The sequence below is a fragment of the Sus scrofa genome, chromosome 16 (assembly GCF_054392235.1).
Source record: "Sus scrofa isolate SSC_HxYL_T2T_F1_AM1 chromosome 16, Sscrofa_HxYL_maternal_Yorkshire_Landrace_v2.0, whole genome shotgun sequence".
NCBI classification, from domain to species: domain Eukaryota; kingdom Metazoa; phylum Chordata; class Mammalia; order Artiodactyla; family Suidae; genus Sus; species Sus scrofa.
Genome location: NC_139398.1, coordinates 12,936,556 through 12,957,360, shown reverse-complemented (window position 1 = coordinate 12,957,360; position 20,805 = coordinate 12,936,556). Strand labels below are relative to the sequence as shown.

At 41.2% G+C, this 20,805-nt stretch overlaps 1 protein-coding gene and 1 non-coding gene across 11 annotated transcripts in view; both read left to right on the top strand.

The window, feature by feature from the left end:
* Positions 1 to 20,805, top strand: part of CTNND2 (catenin delta 2) — a 1,014,682-nt gene that overhangs the window by 668,063 nt on the left and 325,814 nt on the right. The gene's annotated exons all lie outside the window — the stretch shown is intronic.
* Positions 2,737 to 2,842, top strand: LOC146395439 (U6 spliceosomal RNA). The gene has a single exon (XR_014831655.1). It is a non-coding gene; the product is annotated as a U6 spliceosomal RNA (small nuclear RNA).

Below are 20,805 nucleotides of genomic sequence, written 5' to 3'. Positions count from 1 at the left end.
AACAAAGGGCAGGGAGCAGGAACCCAAGAGGCCTGGGTTCAAGAAATCACTCCTTTGATATGCACCTCCATTATCAGGGCCGGTATCCTGAGTTTTCACAGCCTGCAGGACTCACCAGCTCTCACCCTTGGAGGTGACTGCATTTATGGATGACTGTGACATTCTTTATCCTTAACTACAGACCGGGCTGAAATCCTGGGAGGAAAAAGGGGGAATATCAGGATATGATAAAGGTGAGGGGGAGGGGCATGCAGCACACACACATTTTACAAAAGTTTGTTGCTGATCTCCTGAAGGTTACTCCCAGTCACAAGGACCAGACATCACCAGGAAGGATTTTAGTGTTTTGCTAGATATGAGGAGATGCAAGAATTGGGCGCATACAATCTCCTAAAAATATCTGACTATCTGAAGCCCTATTCTCCCAGTTTTCCCAGAGCACAGAGTGGGAAATTTCCCAGAGTCTTTCATCGGAAAAAGAGCTGAGGAGAAAGAGATGCTAGATTATAGCACATTTAAACATGGCTTTCCAGAGTTGTGAGTAAAAGTTCTCTGGCAAAGGTATATTATCAGGTGGATGGGATAGTAGCGAGGATATGAATTGTTGTTAGGGAAGGTTGTAGCAATTAAAAATGAAAAAGTAATAACTTGTGGAGTGCCCATTGTGGCTCAGCAGTTATAAACCTGGCTGGTATCCATGAGGATACAAGTTTGATCCCTGGCCCCACTCTGGGTTAAGGATCCTGTGTCGCTGTGGCTATGGTGTAGGCCGGCAGCTGCAGTTCCAATTCGACTCCTAACCTGGGAACTTCTATATGCTGCAGGAGTGGTCCTAAAAAGAAAAAAAAAAAAGTAATAACTTGTACACATTGCATTTACTTATGGTTCATGGCTCTATAAGTGTTATTGCCCTATAAGTGTTCAGTGAAAACAAAATTTCTCATGAAAGCCCAAGTCTTTTCACAATTAAGTCTTATCATAATTATCTCTGATTCAAAAAAGAGATTAAATGACACCCACCTGGGTGACCTAACTCAGGGCTCATTCCCAGAACCTTGGCAGGAGGAACAGCCATGCCATCAAAGGGTGCGCTGTGAGTACTGATGTCAGGTGGTCCTGCTGGTATCAGGTGGTCCTACTTCACAGGCCAAGGCCACAGGGTTCGTCTCCATGGGGGCTTGTTAGACCTCTTTTAAAAAGGTGCTTTTTAAAGAGTGCTTTTTGAAAGGACACATGATTCTCTGCCCCACAACATTCCTCAAATCAGCTATTTGTTTCTAGAAGGGAAAGTGGTATACCAGTGCTCAGCCTTCTTGAGTCTCCCGATAAAATATACCTTCTTTGGTCATTTCAAAACCAGTACTTATATATATACATTCCTTTTCTTTTGTTGTATGTATATGTATGAATGGGTCGCTCTGCTGTCCAGCAGAAATTGGCACAACACCGCAAATCCACTATACTTTAATTTAAAAAAAAGGGGGAAAGAATTTTTTAAATTAACTTCATTAATTTAAAAAAAACAATACGGGAGTTCCCATTGTGGCTCAGCGGTTAGGCGTTGCTACGAGCTGTGGTGTAGGTTGCAGACACAGCTCAGATCTGGTGTTGCTGTGGCTGTGGCATAGGCCTGCAGCTATAGCTCCACTTGGAGCCCTAGCTTGGGAACCTCCATGTGCTGCAGGTGTGGCCCTAAAAAGACACACACACACACACAAAGACATGAAAAAAACAATGCTTTTAGGGCCATGAAACTATTTGGTGTTATATTGGAGTGGTGGGTATGTGTAACCATAGGTTTGTCCAAACCCATAGATTGTACATCATCAGGAGTGACACCTGGTGTAAACTATGGACTTGGGGTGAGTATGCTGTGTCATCATAGATGCAACATTGGTAACAAATGTACCACTCTGTGGGGATGCTGTTAGCAAAGGATGCCATGCAGGTGTGGGGCAGGGAGCATGGAGGAAATGTCTGTACTTTCCACTCAGTTTTGCTAATGAACCTAAAACAACTCTAAAAAAATAGTCTGTTGAAAAATAAAAACAAAAACATTCAGTATTTGTTGAGCATCTGTTTCATGATGATCACCCTGCTGGGTGTTGGGGTAGAAAGGTTAGGAACATCAGACAGGAGGCTTGACTTGCCACCTCTGGGCCACCCAGGAATGTTGGCTGCTGATAGTGATGGACTGAGATCCCTAGCCCTTAATCCCACACACACACTGAGTGCTCAGCTGACAGCCAAGCCCAGCAGCTTGCCAGCCGTGTTATCCAACCATCTGGAGAGAGGATTCTCCACCTCCAGCTGCATGTTCCCACATTACATCCTGGAGCAGAGGTGAACTCTCTCTGCTGAGCCCTGCCCAGATTAGATTTATGAGCAGAGTAAATGAGTGTTGTTTTAAGCTACCAAGTTTTGGAGTAATTTATTAAGCACCATGTTATGGACTGAATTGAGTCCCCCTAAATTCATGTTTTGAAGACTTTACCCCCCTTCCCCGGATCTAGAATGTGCCTGTATTTGGATATAGGGTCTTTGAAAAAAGATTGTGTTTAAATAAGGTATTAGGATGGACTCTAATCCAGTAGGACTGGTATCCTTGTAAGAAGAGGAAATTTGATTACGAGACACCAGGGATGCACGATGTGCACAGAAGAAAAGGCCATGTGAGGACACAGAAGGCGTCCACGTACAAGCCAAGGAAGAGGGGGCTCAGAGGAAACCAAATTTTTGCTCACATAGGCAGCATATATGCTAAAATTGGAAGGATACAGAGAAGTTTAGCATGGCCCCTGGCAAGGATGATGAGCAAATTCATGAGGCATTCCATATTTTTTTTGGTGGTGAGCATGCTGCTGTGTATCCAGAGGTCAAATTACAATAACTTATATAATGTAGTAAACCAGTTACCTCAATTGAAATAAGTGAAAGAAACCAAATCTGCTGATACCTTGGTCTTGGCTGGACTTCCAGCATCCAGAACTGTGAGAAAACAAATATCCATTGTTTAAGCCACCCAGTCTGTAGTATTTTGTTATGGCAGCCCTTGTAAACTAATACCCACAACAGGAAATCAGATTCAGTCTCCAAGGGTTGACTTTTATTCTTCAAGTATTTGCTTTTGGACATTCATTTCCTATTGCTCCATGGAATACTGTTTCCTGTGGCTGTCCAATTTCAGTATCAGTGACACCCTTCAAGAGGTAATAACGTCATTCAGTTAAAGGAACGTTTTATAAAAGCTTATGGGTTTCATGAACTTCTAAAACATGGCTTCCTGGAACCTTTTCTAGTCAGCAGTGTAAACAGACATGACCTTTCCTTTCACTCACTGAACCTGTCTCCTTGGGAATTCTCTGGGCTTGTGTAATTATTTCTGAAAGGTGAAGAAAACATTTGCCCCAAGGAGAAAAGAGCTGCTGTTAAAAGGCTAAAAAGATAAAATGTTTGATACAATAGTCTTTGCAGTCAACTTGGTACACGTTTGTTAATTCCTATTGATTTTGAGAACGTCATGCCTGCTAAATATGTTGCATGGTATTTTATGGAGGATACATCCTAATGCATTTTGGGGGCAGGGATCTTTTACTTGTTGCTTCTTAGACACCACTCTTTTTTTCTTTTTCTTTTCTTTTTTTTTTTTTAATTTTTTTTTATTTTGTCTTTTTAGGGCCGCACCTGCGACATATGGAATTTCCCCAGCTAGAGGTCGAATCGGCGCTACAGCTTCAGGCCTACACCACAACCACAGCAGTGTCAGATCTGAGCCATGGCTGCAGCCTACACCACAGCTCACGGCAACAGCGGATCCTTAACCCACTGAGCGAGGCCAGGAATTGAACTCTCATCCTCACAGATCCTAGTCGGGTTCGTTACTGCTGTGCCACAACGGGAACTCCTTGGCCACCAAGGGGCAGTGCCTGGCTGTTTTACCTGCTCCCAGCTGGGTCAGGAGTGAGCCCTTCCCCAGCGACCACTCTCCACATCCCTTCTAGAGTGCTTAAGGTCTTGAGGGGGATTGGAAGTCTCCCCTACCCCAGAGGAGGAGCCTGGGCTTATTAATAGGCTCTTCAAGGCTGGACCAGAATGAAACCTTGAGAGAAAAACTAGGAGACCAGGAAGGCCCAGGGGACATACCTGAAAGCATTTGGGCATTGCAGTAAGTAGACTATGTACGAGAGAAACATGCAAGCAGGCGTTTTAGCCTATTCTTGTGGACTAAATAATATCTCCCCAAAATGTATATGTTAAGGATCTACCCCCACCCCCCACCCTTTGAAGGGATGATTCAATTATACAGGTTCATAAGGGTGGAGCCCTGGTCTGATGGAACAGGTGTCCTTGTAAAAGACGAAGAGATGACAGTGTTCTCTCCCTGCCCCCTACCCCTTATGGATGCAGTGAGAAGTGGCCATTTGCCAGCCAGCACGAGGGCCCTCACCAGAACTCAGTTACACAGGCACCCTGATCTTAGACTTCCCAGCCTCCAGAACTGGACAAATCACATCTGCTGTTTAAGCCACTGAGTCTGTGGTCCTTTGTTACGGCCACCCTAGTGGAATATCACAGGTGGAATAAGACATCTCTTATTCCACCTATGATGTTGCTCTGCTCTTAGTAGATTGGTGTAAATACCTGCTGCCCTGTGTCCCCTTCCATTTGCAATCAGGTATTTCTGAATTGTAAGTATCTAAAATGTATAATAAATGCTGATTGTAAAAATGAGAGGGAGAAAAGAGAAGTAAGTTACAAAAGTGAAGACACCAGACTTTTGAACTGAGTGTGACTGGGGCTCCTCCTCTGAGTGACATGAGGAGGAACATGGGAGTGGCAGGACCTTGCTCCATTCAAGGGTGGGTCCCTCTGGCCACCTTCTTAAAAGTAGACACAAGGGAGAAGATTCAAAGCAGGGAGGCCGTCTGTTGAGGGGGCTGTTGCAGAAGTCTTGAGCCAATGTGGTGCAGGGCTGGGGGTAAGGAGTGGTCTGGTCACAGATATGTTTTGAAGGCAGAGGAGACAGAATTTGCTGGCCTCTCAAAGCAGACTTTGGGCCCAATCTGCCACAAGGTTGGACCCGTCATTCATTGAAATTCAGAATATGCTGAGGGGGGGCTGGTTCTGCAGGCAATTTCACAGTCACAGTTGGGTCATGTTAAGTGTGAAATGTCACCTAACAGTCTGAGGGGAATTGCAGAGACCCAGGTGTCCAATTCTGGAAGACAGTTCTGGATTGGCAGGATAAAATAAAGAGGCATCTGTCTGTAGAATCAAGCAACCATACTTCCTCAGATGCCCAAGTCAGCCCAGTGCCTTTTTCTCCCAGGAATTACCAGTCTCAGAAGTGAACCAGTTGTAACAACAAATCATATTGTTACTCTGTAAACTCTAGTTTGATTAAGATCATGAGATGAGATGAGAGCCCTGTGGGAGTGGGTGAAGATAAAGAAGAGAAGAGGAGAAAAGAGGAGAAGAGAAGAGACGAGAAAAGAGAAACAGGATGAGCCCTGGGGCGCGGGGTGCCATCCTTTAGAGGCAAAGTGATGAGAGAGGGCCAGCAAAGGAGACAGAGAAAGGGCCTGTGCAAAAGGTGACCAGGACAGAGTCAGGCCCCAAAGACGGTGTGGTGAGAAGGTAGGGTGACCAGTGTAGGGGTGCCCCAGAGGCAGTGCTTGGACCTCTTCTCTGTCTATCTTCATTCATTTCCCCGGTGAGCCCATCCAGACTCAAGGCTTCAGTTACTGTCTGTGTTGCAGTGACTCACCTACAAACACCATGAGCCCCCTCACTTTCACTCTGTGCCCCTGCTCCAGTCTCCTCTCCCGACAGCAGAAAGCATAACATCTCCTCCCATGTCACCTCCTCATCAGAGTCACCCCTGGACACTGGCTTTTACAACACCCCTTTCCTATTTCAATCACTGCATTTACCTGAATGCTTAGATCTACTGGACATACTTTCATGTCTTCCCTGCTGCTCACCTCCCCTCTCAGATGCAGGCTCCAGGGAGAAAGGACCCTTTCTCTGTTTGTGCCCAGACCTGGCACATTATAGGTGCTCCATGAATATTTGTGGAAGAAATGACAGTCAAAGCAACAAGACCTGTGAAGGAAGCCCAGTGAGCAGTCAGAGGCAGGAGGGAGACAAGGATGTCCAGAGGTAGACATGGATGGAAGGAAAGCTCACTGGTGTTGCGAAGAGGTTGAGTAGAATGATGAGTGCACAGAGCACTGGGTTTGAATGGCTCTTGAAACCACCGATGGAGATGTCCACTTGGTGTGGCATCAAAAGAACTGAGCTGATGAGACGAGGAGCACAACATAGTTGATGGAACAGTTGGAGGATACGGGGCCTTTTGAGAAGATGCTGTGCAGAAGGCATTGGAATGGAGGGGAGATTGACAGGGGAAGAAGTGAGCAGGGTGAGGTGCACAGAAGCGAGGACAGGCTTTGCAGCACAGGGGCAGCTGTGGGAGTTTTCTGGGAGGGAGAGGAGCCTGGGTGAGAGTGGGTGTCTGGGGAGGAGGGCGCTCTGAGGAATGGTCATCTCCCAAGTCCAACAGCATCAAAGCAGAAAGGCCCAGGACAGCCACGCCACGTCCACAGCAGCACTTGGAAACTGGCCCTTGTGGTTTGTGGAGCTAATGCTATTCTATAGTTCTTTTCATTTTTTTAAGAAACAAATAAGTTCAGAATGTTTTATTTTTTAAGTCGATTATTCTTTAAAGAGGGAAACTATAAAATCGGAAAAAGAAGGAATTTCTGTTGTTTTTTTGTTTGTTTGTTTTTTGGTCTTTTTTAGGACCTCACCCAAGGCATATGGAGGTTCCCAGACCAGGGGTTGAATCGGAGCTATAGCTATAGCTTCCAGCCTGCACCACAGCAACTCTGGATCCGAATATTTCATTCCATGCTTTCCTTTTTCTCTTCAAAAAATATAGTGTGTTCTTTTCGTAGGGCCGCCATAACAGATTACCCTGGAATGGAGAGGACTTTTGCTCACAATTCTGCACCCCAAAATTATAACCAAGGGGCTAGCAGGATCACGCTCCTTCCAAAGGCTCCAGGGGAGAATGCTGCCTGCCTCTCCCAGCTCCTGGAGGCACCAAGTGGTCCTTGGCCTGTGGCCCCATCCCTCCAGTCCCTGCCTCCATCTTTCATATCACCTTCTCTCCTGTGTGTCTGTGTCTCAAATTCCCCTCTCCTCTCCCTTTCGAGGACACCAGTCATTGGATAAAGCGCCCACTCTAATTCCAGATGACTTCATAGAGACCCTTAACTTAATCACATCTACAGCGACCTTATTTCAAATAAGGTCACAGTCATAGGTACCAAAGGTTAGGATTTGGAGGTATCTTTTTAGGGGCTACTTTGCAACCCACTGCATGTCTGCCGCGTGGTAAATGGAGATGTGACTTATTTCTCTTCTTTTTTCATTTTTAGAAGTTTTATTGAAGTGTAGTTGACTTACAGTGTTGTGGTCATTTCAGCGATTTACTTCTTGTGTTCATTGTTATTTTGTGTTCTGGAACGTTGCACCACTTACTTACAATATTATAGTCTTCAGTTTCAGAGAAACAACTAAGTCCATTATTTACTTGTATTTTCTAGATCAAGGGCAAGCAATAGATGACTTGGGAATTAAAATCAGATATTCAGCAATCTGCAAATTGTATGTTTCCTTTGCTACATTAAATCAATAAGAAAACACATTTAGCAAAGTGTCTATTGAAGATACACATTTTGTTCAATGCATTCTCTATGGACTGGCCCCAAATAGAATCCTGGTTAATTTGAAGTTGGGTCAAACTTCAATTCCACTTGTTTCCAGTAATTATTTCCCATGAATACAGAATTATAAGAGTTTATGAATAAGCTGAAAACAGAGAGATGTTTAAGCTGTGTGGTATAAGGGGGGAGGGTGATGTTTATTAAGCATCTTCTTAATAAATAAAAATGGAGTTTCATCTCTTCTCAGAGGCACTCAGAGAAGCAGGTTGAGGCTTACCTGTCTCACTGTTGAAATGACTGAGAACTAGGATGTATACATGAAATGGCCCAGTGTGCAGCTAGGAATCAACAGAGGCAGGATTTGAACCTGGTGTCTCTGTCCCATTCCTGTCCCAGAGCACTCTTCTCCCTAGCTGAAGTGTGAAAACAGCAGAAGTCAGACTCGAGGTTCCTGCTCCAGCGTCACCACTCGCCAGCCTTGAACCTGAGTACTGATGCAGAGATGGGCTGTGAGCTCTTTCAGAGTGATGCCTCCAGCACAAGGGCCAGGCTTTGAATCTTGCCTCTGCTGCTTCCTCACTGTGTAACCTCGGATCACTTCCGCTGTGCCTCAGTCTCCGCATCTGCAAAGTGGGGACAGTATTAGCACCTACCTCATGGAGTTGTGTAAGGATGAGGTGGAGCGATTTATACATAAAGCACTAGCAACAGTGACAGGCACTTGGAAGCCCCACTGAGGACACCTGCTTCTTTCACTAGGGTACCTTTATTCATGTAAAGAAGGTGAGAGTCTGCTCTTTCAGCTCTCCTTAAACCCTGTATCATGGAAAGGGCTAAAACTGGGGAAACTGAAACAGACGATGAGGACCAAGTGCCAGTTAAGGTCAACATCTCCTTTTTTTTTTTTTTTTTTTTTTTTTTTGTCTTTTGCCTTTGAGGGCCACACCCGCAGCATATGGGGCTTCCCAGACCAGGGATCCAATCAAAACTGCAGCTGCCAGCATACACCGGAGCCACAGCAAACGTGGGATCCGAGCTGCATCTGTATTCTACAGCACAGCTCACATAACCACTGGATCCTTAACCCGCTGAGCAAGGCCAGGGATCGAACCTGTGTCCTCATGGATGCTAGTCAGTTTGCTAATCACTGAGCCACAACGGGAACTCCTGTACATTTTTTTTTTTTCAATGTAAAGATTTTTGTAATTTGCATTAGTCATTAACAAAAAATATTTGATTTTTTTTAGAACTTTCTTGTATATCTGTAGTTCTCGACCTGCCCAATTCTATGTTCTTGAAAAACAGTCTTGCAGTTCCGTTCCCTGGTGGCTCAGTGGGCTAAGGACCTGACATTGTTACTACTGTGGCTTGGGTTCAGTCCCTGGCCTGGGAACTTCAGCATGCTGTGGGCACAGTCAAAAAAACTCACAGCTCCTTGTTTGATAAAAAATATCCTTAACTTGGAAAAAAGACGTTCTTCTCATCAAAGGCTTAATAGCAAAAATGACTCATCACATTTTTTGCAGGGAGAGAATAGTCATTAATTATTAAACTTGATTATTTGAGTTTAGAATCTATTTCCAGATAGATCATATTTTATGTAATCTGTGTGCCAAGACCATGTTAAAACATATCTTTTTATTTATTTGTTTTGGCCATACCTGTGGCATATGGAATATATGGAAGTTCCCAAGCCAGGGATCAAACCCGTGCTCCAGCAGTGACACAAGCCACTGCAGTGACATGCCAATCCTTAATTTGTTAAGCCACAAGAGAACTCCTAAAACATGTCTTGTTCCGGGGAAATTTTTAACGTGTTTTGTTACTGTCTCTTTATATCAATGGCTTTATTTGTTTTTGCATATTTGTTTTCTAACTACTCTCCAAAATATCTTTGTAATCTGATGTTGAGCCTTTTTTTTTTTTCCTATTTGGGTTTCTCTAACAGTCTTACTGATGAACCTCCCTGTATTTCACATAAAATGAGGGTTTAACAGGATAGCAGTTTCATAAGGAAAAGTTACCATTTATTGCTAAAACAGACATACCATCAACAAAAATTTAATAAAAACTCAAAGCAGACATACAGTTGCCACACATACATAAACCCAAAGGGCTCAAGAATAAGGCTTTGATTAATATATGTCATATGAAAATTAAGATTTTCATAAAGTTGTAAAATATTGCCAACAAGATAAGTAAACCATCAAAGATTATACAAGTAGGGGATTCCTTGGCTCATCCCCTTGTTAATATGAAAACAAGGGATGAATATTGATGGAGATTGTTATTTAAGGTTTTCCGCTAAGCATGTTCTAAAGAAAAGTAGTTATGATGGTGGGTGTTGGGGGAGGGGGAGAGAAAGACATAGGAGCAGTCAGGGTAAAACATGGTAAAAATTAAAAGCAGAAAACATAAATACTCCCCAGAAAGACTACATATTTATTCAAATTGTGTTTTGCCAGTGCTAAATTTTTACATCTTAATACCCCAAAGAGCAGAACATCATTTTAGGGAAACTTACTATACATCAGGATAGAATAAAACTGTTTTATTTTCTAGTGTTAAATATATATACAGAGGGAGCTCAATCATGCAGCTCCTTGTCAAGCTAAAAACAAATGAGAATTTCTTAAATGTAGTAAACATGAAGTTGCCCTGTTGCATTTATCTAGGCCCATAAGAGGCAGTTATTCGGAGCACAGTTGCTGTTGTGAGGACACAGGAAGTACTCGTTTCACTGAGATGCTTACAAAGTAGAATGTTTCCTGCTGCAGCAGCTGTGTGCACCAATACGTGGGAATTAGGTGAAAAGCAATTTCATTGAAAGAAAAACCTAGTTTTACTTTGAGCTTATGGTTCTTAATAAAGCAAAAGCAAACTTATTTTTAACAAAGGCATCTGAGTTTCCTTGGCCGTGGAGAGAGTCTCCTCTTGAAAGGAGTGGTTTTCTCTAGAGCCCTGGGGAAGATGCCCTATCTGGAAAATGGGGGAGGGGCGTGAGGGGTGGTCCTCCACTTACATACACCTGGTTCCTTGCTCATGTGTGTGCTCACCTGAGCACCAGAGTGTGGTTAAGGTGGTGGCCAGATCACTGTCTGAGTTGACAGGTGGTCTCTATTAATAACTTTTTTTTTTTTTTTTTTTGGTCTTTTTGCCACTTCTTGGGCCGCTCCCACGGCATCTGGAGATTCCCAGCCTAGGGGTCTAATCGGAGCTGTAGCCGCCGGCCTACACCACAGCTCAACGGCAACGCTGGATCCTTAACCCACTGAACAAGGCCAGGGATCGAACCTGCAACCTCATGGTTCCTAGTTGGATTCATTAACCACTGAGCCGTGATGGGAACTCCAGTAGCAATTTTATTTTATTTATTCTTCTAAAAGAAGTAGGGTTGATTTACAATGTTTCAGGTGTATAGCAAAGTGATTCAGTTTTATATGTATGCTTTTTCAGATTCTGGATATAGTTCTCTGTGCTATACAGTAGGACCTTGTTGTTTATTTGTTATATATATAGCAGTGAGTATCTGTTCATCCCAAATTCCAAACTGGATCTCTCCCCACCCCTTTCTCCTTTGGTAACCATGATTTTGTTTTCTATATCTGTGAGTCTTATTCTGTTTTATAAATAAGTTCATTTGTATATATTTTTTTAAGATTCTGCATATAAGTGATACCGTATGATATTTGTCTTTCTCTGTCTGACTTACTTCACTTGATATGATAACCTCTAGGTTCACTATGTTGCTGAAAATGGCATTATTTTATTCTTTTTTATAGCTGAGTAATATTCCATTGTGTATATATACCACATATTCTTTATCCATTTATATCGATGGACATTTAGGTTGCTTCCATGTGCTAGGAGAACAGTATGGAAGTTCCTTAAAAAACTGAAAATATAGATATCATATGATCTTCCCACTCCTGGGCATGTATCCAAAAAAACACAAAAACCCTAATTTGCAAAGACACATGCACCCCAGTGTTCATAAGAGCACTGTTTACAATAACCAAGACATGAAAGCAATAATTATAACAACTTTAAAGTAGCATTCTAATGCATGGGTCAACAAACTTTATGTAAAGGAGTCAGGTAGTAAATATTTTAGGCTTTGTGGGCCAAGGGGAAATTGAGAATATCATTTATATTCTTATGTAAGAAGAGAGAAAACAAACTTCTACAATATTATTACTAATGAAATCCAAAATACATTAATAAAATGTTAATATTTTGTAATAACGTCTATCAATAAGAATGAGTTTATTTAGCAGAGAAAACATTTTGTGTGATAGGTGTTCAAAGTTTCAGTGTTCCTTATTGTAAGATTTATTGGAAATGTTTATTTGCTGAAGCCATTTCTAGCTGGCAGACCATGCGAAATAGAAGGGGGCCTGGTACGGACCCTGCTCTGTTATATTACTGATTTTATGTGTTTGTGGATATAACTCTGGTGTTCTTTATAAATATGAAAGTAGATACTTTGTTCGAATATGTTTTAGTAAGGTAGCCCTTTGAGTCATAGTGATTTAAATGAATTTCTACGATATGTTTATGAAAAAGTCGCATTCTATCTATAGAATCTCCTGTAACTATCTTCTGTGGAATTCAGGAATCCGTAGCCTAATCAGAATTGTACAGTTCTGTTTTCTAAACTGGGGACCATCCGTAAATGAGTAGTATTATCAATTCAGAGGTTTTTGACTGGCATTTAAAAGATTGAATAGGATAGAGTAGACTAGAACCATTACAATGCCCATAGTAAGGAAAGTTTGATTTGGTATCTTGAGTGGTGTGTGTGTGTGTGTGTCTGTGAGTCTAAGATATCTTTTTATTGAGGGTCTTAATGCAAAATATATGCAAAACACTGAGGAGTTTTACTTTCACAAAATAGTTCATTAAAAGATCTCTCCTGGATGGGGACAGAGGATCAGCATTCTTGAATACCTCTGGCTATTTGATGCAAATAATTATGTCGTAATCGATGGGTATAAATTAATTTGAGTGGCTACGGGTAGTGTTTTCCATAGTAGAAGGTGAGTGATCAGAGGATGAAATGATGTAATTCTGTCAGGAAAATAATCTCACATATATAAGTGTTTTCTGAATCAGTCCACAAAGTTGAGTGCAAAAATAATCTGACCTTACTCTGTTGCTTTGTCAGGAATTGGCACTTTAAATTTTTTAACTGCATGTCCTTATTAGAAAATAGAAATGATAGCTGTAAGAAAAAAATACTTTTTTTTTGAAAGAAAGAAGTCAAACTGTTCTTATTCACAGATTACATGATCATCAATATAGAAAAACAGGATATAAAATTAACATGCAAAGATCAAGAATATTTCCATATTCTAGCAGGGGAGGGAGTTCCCTTTGTGGCTCAGCAGGTTATGAACCTGACTTGTACTCATAAGGATTCGGGTTCAATCCCTGGCCTCGCTCAGTGGGTTAAGGATCCGGCGTTGCTGTCAGCTGTGGCATAGGTCACAGACGTGGCTCAGATCTGGTGTTGCTGTGGCCATGGTGTAGGCCAGCAGCTACAGCTCCGATTTGACCCCTAGCCTGGGAAACGCCATATGCCACAGGTGTGGCCCTAAAACAAAACAAACAAAAAGAAAACATAAAATAAGGTGTTCCCATTGTGGCTCAGCAGGTTATAAACCCAACTAGTATCTTGGCCCTAGGAAAAAAATAAAAATAAAAAAACCGTAAAGTAAGGTGTTCCCATCATGGCTCAGCAAGTTACAAACCCAACTAGTGTCTATAAAATTGTGGGTTCAATCCCTGGCCTCATTTGGTTAAGGATTTGGTGTTGCCATGGCCAGCAGCTGCAGTTCCTATTTGACCCCTAACCTGGGAACTTCCATATACTGCAGGTGCAGCCCTAAAAAGCAAAATAACAAAAGGAAAAGATTTTTAGGGGAAACGTGGGAGCAGGAGGGTTAAATTAGGGAGTTGGGATTGACATATACACACTACTGTATGTAAAATAGACAGGTAACAAGGACCTATTAATAGCACAGCGTAATCAATGCTGTTGTAATAACTTATGCGGGAAAAGAATCTGTAAAGGAATGGATCTATGTATATGTGTAACTGATTCACTTTGCTGTACACGGTGAACGTGGTGAAACTGACACAACGTTTTAAGTATTTTAGTTTGCATTCTGAAAACAGCATAGGCATGGTCTCTTTCACAGTGTGTCCGCTTCCTAGTAAAAGTTGTTTTCTCCTTATGTGAAGTGGGATGGTTTGCATTTCAGAATGATGAAGTCTCTTCTCTCTGTGTCTTTACTTCAGTCTCCCCTTCACTTGTCCTGCCCGTCCTCACTGGGGACCCACCAGGTACTTGGGCCAAATTTGCAGATGGCATGAGCTACTCAAAGGGACCACATGGGTCCTTCCCGTGGACCATCTCAGCCCCGTGTCCCCTCCTCATCTGAGTATTAGTGATTTCATCAGGGCAGTGTGACCCCCGAGGACTGAGGCTAATGTCCAGATGAAAGTGCACGATGTTGTCGCTGTCATTGTCATTCCTATCATCTTGTCTCTGAAAACGGGTTTCATATGTGTGGAGCAAGGAAAGGAGGGAAGCGCTGAGTAAAACCAGGCATTTAAATAAGATTAAAATCATCTTCTTCCCCCGGTATAATTTTAAACTTTAAAGGTAACTATTGGAGTTCCCACTGTGGTGCAGTAGGTTAAGAACCCAACTGCCACAGCTCAGGTGGCCGCAGAGGCACAGGTTCAATCCCTGCACTGATGCAGTGGTTAAAGGAGCTGGTGTTGCTGCAGCTATGGCTAGGATTCAGTCCCTGGTCCAGGAACTTCCATATGCCGTGGGTACAGACAGTAAATTAAAAAAAAAAGTAACTATTATTCAAATTGTTGAACAATTGCTATTTTACATGCATACTTTATATGTGATCCATGTGTGTGCATTACTACCCAGCTCTCATATATATACATATGTACACACACACACATATATGGTACATACATAAGTACATAGATGTGTATGTATATATATTATGCGTGTCTGTATACACATATATGTGTATGTATGTGTATATGAATTTTTTAAACTACAGATTATTATCCCTTAGTGGGCAATAAAATCCTTTTATTGTTCATGAACAGTGTTTTGAAAATAATTTAGTATCGCAAAACAGAGCAGAATAGAATAGAGTAGAACCTGTTTAAATGCATGTACCTTAGGATACTTCCCCCGACTTAATTATACATACATTTATGCATGCTTAGGCATGAATGAACTGAATTGCAGTGTAAATATTTCGTGTTGTGGCTCATTGCTAAACAATCCTGTGAAAGAGTGCTAAAGTCTTAGTGACAGCAATGATTAACATGTGCCTTTTACTCTCCTAGATATTTTGTATTTTATTGCCAAGTGCCAAAGCATAATAATTAGTAGATTACTTCCTGGAAATGCATCATGTAATTTAATTTCGATAAATATTTTTATGTTTGGTTCAATGTGGCATTCACACGAACTATTATTTAGTTAGCTTTTTCTATGTTCTAGTTATTATAGGTTTCTTATCTTCTATTTTAAGCTTTCTTGTGATAATAAGGCTAAGGATTGGGTTGCAATAATCCAATAATGCCAATCAAAGAGGGTATTAAGAGACATAGCCTGGAAGTATAATGTTGAACACTGATTTAAAGAGAAAAGAAGCTTGATCCTCGCTAATACTGCTTCTAATGACACCATGTGTTGAAGTAGGGATCCTGTATTTTTTATGAGCATTACATAATCTTTTGTCTCCCTGTTGAATAAAATCAATCCAGCTCAATCCAGCCAGAAATTTAACACTGCAAAAAGCATGAGAATTCTCACAGTCCAAATACTATAGTGGATGTTTTTTGTTTTTTTACCATATCGTTTTCCTTTAACTTAATACAGAGTAAGCTTATATAAATACAATAATGTACCTGCTAAGTCACATAGTAAGTGTGGTATTTCACCAATTGTTATTAGCCAAGGCATATTAACTGCGTATAAATGCCTTACCTAATGTGTGAATCTCTGGGTATATAAATTAGTAGTTGCTTGGTAGAACTTAGAAAGAATGTAGATGCACAAATCCTTGCACTTTTTCTTTGTGAGCAAAATAAAAATTAAAAACAGCCCCACATTGGGGAAATTCTTCTAGTAGGAACAAATTCTAGTAAATTTCAACAGTGTGGAAAGAAAGTGAACTTGAAATTGAGGATTTAAATCCAAATTTCACTGGCCTGTCCTCCCCACCAGTGCACAGGGAGCCTCGTTAGCTTCACTCCAGCCCTGGTCAGGCCTGACCTCATCTCACACCTCTGCTTAGGACAGGGGACGTGGCCAGCATTTCCTTCAACCTGTTGGTACATTTATTTTCTTGAAAGAATAAAATTGCCTTTCTCTTGTGAAAAAAAAAAAAACAAATAAATCCAAATTTCATTCAAGTCCATTATGAAGGTTTTTGTTTGTGACTTGGAATTTAGAAATGGTGCAATTCAGTGTTTGTGAATGTCAGTATCTTACAAATATGGACACTTTTGAAAAATAGAGTTATTATGAGATTAATATCCCCAAGGTTAACATAATTGGGCAGTTATAGGCTCCATGTTTTATAATTTTTCATCACTACTATATATTTTTTTTAATTTTGCAGTTCATAGATAGACAGCTAACTTTCTGAACATTTCTGCCTTTTGGTTCCCCTGTGTGATGTGAATGTAAATATTGATAATATCCTGCATATTTTGGGGGGGAGATCTTATGCCCATAAAAATCATTCTGCAGGATTGCAAAGTGCAAGTCTAGAGAGGAACTCTGGTAGCAGTTTCAAAAAGAGGTCCCTCTTTTTGTAAGTATTTACCGTGCCAAACATATATTGTGGATTTCATGTGCATACACTCTTTGTTGAGACCAGAACACTGGTTTCTTTCATTTCACATGTAAATCCATATCAATTCATTTGGCCCTGTGACAGCACTGTTAGTTCAGTATGTGCTATAGTCCTGTTAGATGCAGTATAGTTTTAGATTGAAATTTTTAAGTGTCCTCACCTAGTATGCTCTTAATTGAAGACTGTATTTATTTTGGTCAAGATCGATAAACCAGGGAGATTCCCATTATAGCCTAGAATAGATTTCAAATTATTCAGATTTAAGAGTCCCAAATGATGAACTATTCTCTTATGTTTCTCAAGACCAGGGAGCCATGAAAAATGAGTAAGTCAGTCTCACTTTCTGGGCCTTTCATTCTTCTAAGCTCTTTGCCTGCCGTACCGCCTTCACTCCTCTGTAACCCTGTAGGCTGGATGCTGGTCTCTCCCCATTTTGCAGGTGAGCAAACTAAGTCCCACAGAGCTCATGTACTTGGCTCACGATCTCACAGCCAATCAATAGAGGAGCCTGGCTCAACCCAAGTCAGGTGCCTCCAGAAACCAGTCTCTTACCTATGGTGTATATTGAGATGAAATGTCTTAATAAAAGAAAGAAAAGGAACAGAGTGACCATTAATGCCTTGGTTGAAATGAAGCCAATGTAGCTAAGTTAAGGAATACCCCATACCTCCTCAGACGCCTGTGAGAGTACTGTTAGGAAAAGGGTCAGTATTAGTACTGTTCTCTGTTATGAAAATCCTATGAAAGACTTGTGGTTGCCAAGGGGGAGGGGGAGGGAGTGGGATAGACTGAGAATTTGGGATTGATAGATGCAAACTGTTGCCTTTGGAATGGGTAAGCAATAAGATCCTGCTGTATAGCACTGGGAACTATATCTAGTCACTTATGATGGAGCATGATAATGAGAGAAAAAGAATGTATATATGTATGCGTGATTGGGTACCTTGCTGTATAGTAGAAAATTGACAGAATACTGTAAACCATCTATAATGGAAAAAATACAAATCATTTAAAATAAAAAACCCTATTGTGAAAGAAAAGAAACTTACTCATAATTTTGAAGAAAAAAAATACAAATTTAAGTAACTATTCACCAAACGCATGAACTCTAATTGGTTGAAGGGTGACACTATGAAAGAAAAATACAGATTGAGATGTCATAAATGAGCCTTCATTTTGTTTAGTGTAAATAGTGTCATGATGCTTTAAATGCATTTATTATTTTTAGGTGGTACCTTTGGTGATTGAGAAGGTAAACAGGTACCTTAATGAAATGACTTTAAGCTCAATCAGAACTTTTAAAAAAAAAATAAGCTTCAAGTTTCTAATATACATCCAGAAGAGGAAATATGGAAATATTTGAGATAGAGGAGACCTATGTTCAGTATCTCATGGAACAATCTTGTTTCATGACACTGAAAACCTGACCCCTGAATCATAGCACCTGCCTTTGGCACTCTTTGTATTAAGGGCAGAGCTTCTTGGGTTTTAGCATCATTGGTTCGATCTATCTGCTTCCTTTATAGTTTTCCTTTGTAAAGTTTTCCTGCACAACAGCAACAGCTTCTCACCCCTCTTCTGATACTTTCCTTCCTTTTCAGTCCTGCAAACTCAGAGGAAGCAATTTTCTCACTCTTCCTTCTGAGTAACAAACAGAAGCAATGACGGGCTTGGTTAATATCTGAACACCGAAACCATTGGCTTGTCCTTTTTTGTAAAGTCTATTAAGAGTTGAATGTCCCTGCAAAATCTAATGAGCTACTAGAACTGAAGATTTTCCTTGAAATTTGCCATCCTTGCAAAATGGTGCGGTCCTATTAAATCACCCAGTAGGATGCTCCTTCTCATGGTTAATTGGTCTCCGGCAAGGGAGCCTTGGAGGAAGGACCAGGTAGCTCAGCATCTTTTATTTTTTTAATTTTTTCTACATTTTTTAAATTTTGTTTTTGTCTTTTGTCTTTTTAGTGCCGCATCCGCAGCATAATTCCCAGGCTAGGGGTCAAATCAGAGCTGTAGCTGCTGGCCTACACCATAGCCACAGCAATGCCAGATCCGAGCCGCATCTGCGACCTACACCACAGCTCACGGCAACGCCGGATCCTTAACCCACTGATCAAGGCCAGGAATGAAACCCACACCTCATGGTTCCTAGTCGGATTCGTTTCCTCTGCGCCACGACAGGAACTCCCACTCAGGATCTTTTAAGTTGATAAAAGTCTCTTAAAGTCCTCATTTATCTGTGTCCCAGTTAATAACGGTGACACTGAGCAGTGGGTGAATTTGAGGCATTCAGTGGCCATCCCCTGCAGATGTAGATCCAACATAAACCGTGGAGATGTTTTCAGACCTCAGACTGGACATTTACAGACGTGAGGTCCAACTCCAGCATTGCCTGGCACAACTAGTTGACAGTTGGTAATTACGGAAGGTGAGTCTTCTGCTGCCCCTGCCCTTAGTGGATCATGGTAGGTTGGGAGATCCCATCAGGTCCCCTCCTTGGGAAGCATGTCTTTCCCAACATCCATCACACATCAAAAGTGGGCTTCAGATCATCTCAGTGTATTGGTAACAACTGATAAGCAGGAAGCATTTGTCTCTTCTTGTGATGTTTACTGGAAGTTTCCACCTGGGGCGCCAAGCCATCATGGCAACTTCTTTATTAAAATATGTGCAGTAATTCTGCTAATTAAGCTGGAGTGTAATTATAGACGGAAGATCCTTCTCAGTCTGAATTGAATTGTTGTAGATATATGTGCATCAGCTTAATAGTGTGCAGCTAATTAGGAAAGGTAAAGGAGAGGAAGAGAGGTAATCAGTTACACAATGTTTTAGAGATGCCTCTGTCCCAGGCGAACTCTTCCCATTAAAAGCCCAGGTAACCCTGATGATGAGAATTCTTCTTTCATTTGTCTCTGATTTTCAGTCCTGCAATTAAAATTGCCACCGGTGACTAATTAACCCATTTAACTCTATTTGTCTGTGGCATTTATTACGGCAGAGAGTTAAATGCGATGACACTTTTCTGCTTTATGTCCTATCCCAAGTATGCGTGCAGAGTTAATTCTTTTTTCTTTATTTGTGCTTCTGTATGCATTTGCGATAATTATGAAAATGAGGTGAGGCTCTGTCCTCCCAGTGTGATTTTCCCAGGCTCAACCAAAGCTGTATTCTGGGAAATAAATTCTTTTTACTTAGCATCAAAATAAGCTCAAGTGGCAGTCATATGCCTTTTGTTCCAAAACTATCAGCTCAGAGAATCTGAGAGACGTTATCATCATGCTGTGGGTACAAGAAAGAAAAGTTAGTCATTTAATCCTTTCAGCTAGAGTGTTCTAAAGTCTTATCAGTAAGGTGGGTTTCCTGCGTTCATTGATCAAAGCTGCCTGAACCAGCTAAAAAAGAGGCTTTTTTTTTTTTTTTTTTAATGTGGAGAATACATACAGTGATGCTGAGTGATTTTTCAACTAATTTCAGAAAATGTGATGTTCACGTTTCCGAGCAGAATGTCTTACTTAACACCCATTTGAACACTGCTAGAGAGTCCGGCAAAATAAAGATCCAGTAGAGTGTGGAATGTCAAAAGAACTTGATGTAGGGAATTCCTATTGTGGCTCAGTGGCTTAAGAACCTGACGAGTATCCATGAGGATGTGGGTTTGATCCCTGGCCCCACTCCATGGGTTAAGGATCCAGTTTTGTCAGAAGCTATAGCATAGGTCAGTATTGCCACAAGCTGTGGCGTTAGGTTGCAGTTGCAGCTCAGATCTGGTATTGCTGTGACTATGGCATCAGCTGGCAGCTGCAGCTCCGATTCAGCCCTTAGCCCAGGAACTTCCATGTGCCGAAGGTGCAGCCCTAAAAAGCAAAAAATAAGAGGACTTGATATAGAGAGGTCCTTTACAGAGGGTGTGACCCTCCAATAAAAGGAGGGGGCTGATATTCTGGGACATCACACCTCCTATTTGTTCTGTGTTTATAGAGATCTTTACAAAATCCCTTGAATTGCTTTTTTTCAGTTAGAAAACCAAGAGAAATGTTAAGATGTACATCTAAGATTTTAATGATTCCTTTAAATTTCTATTTCCTCTCTTTTCTCATTGACATGATTGCTGTGTGGTCTTACGCATAGACTGTTTGAAACACTAACAATCAATAATCTTGAAT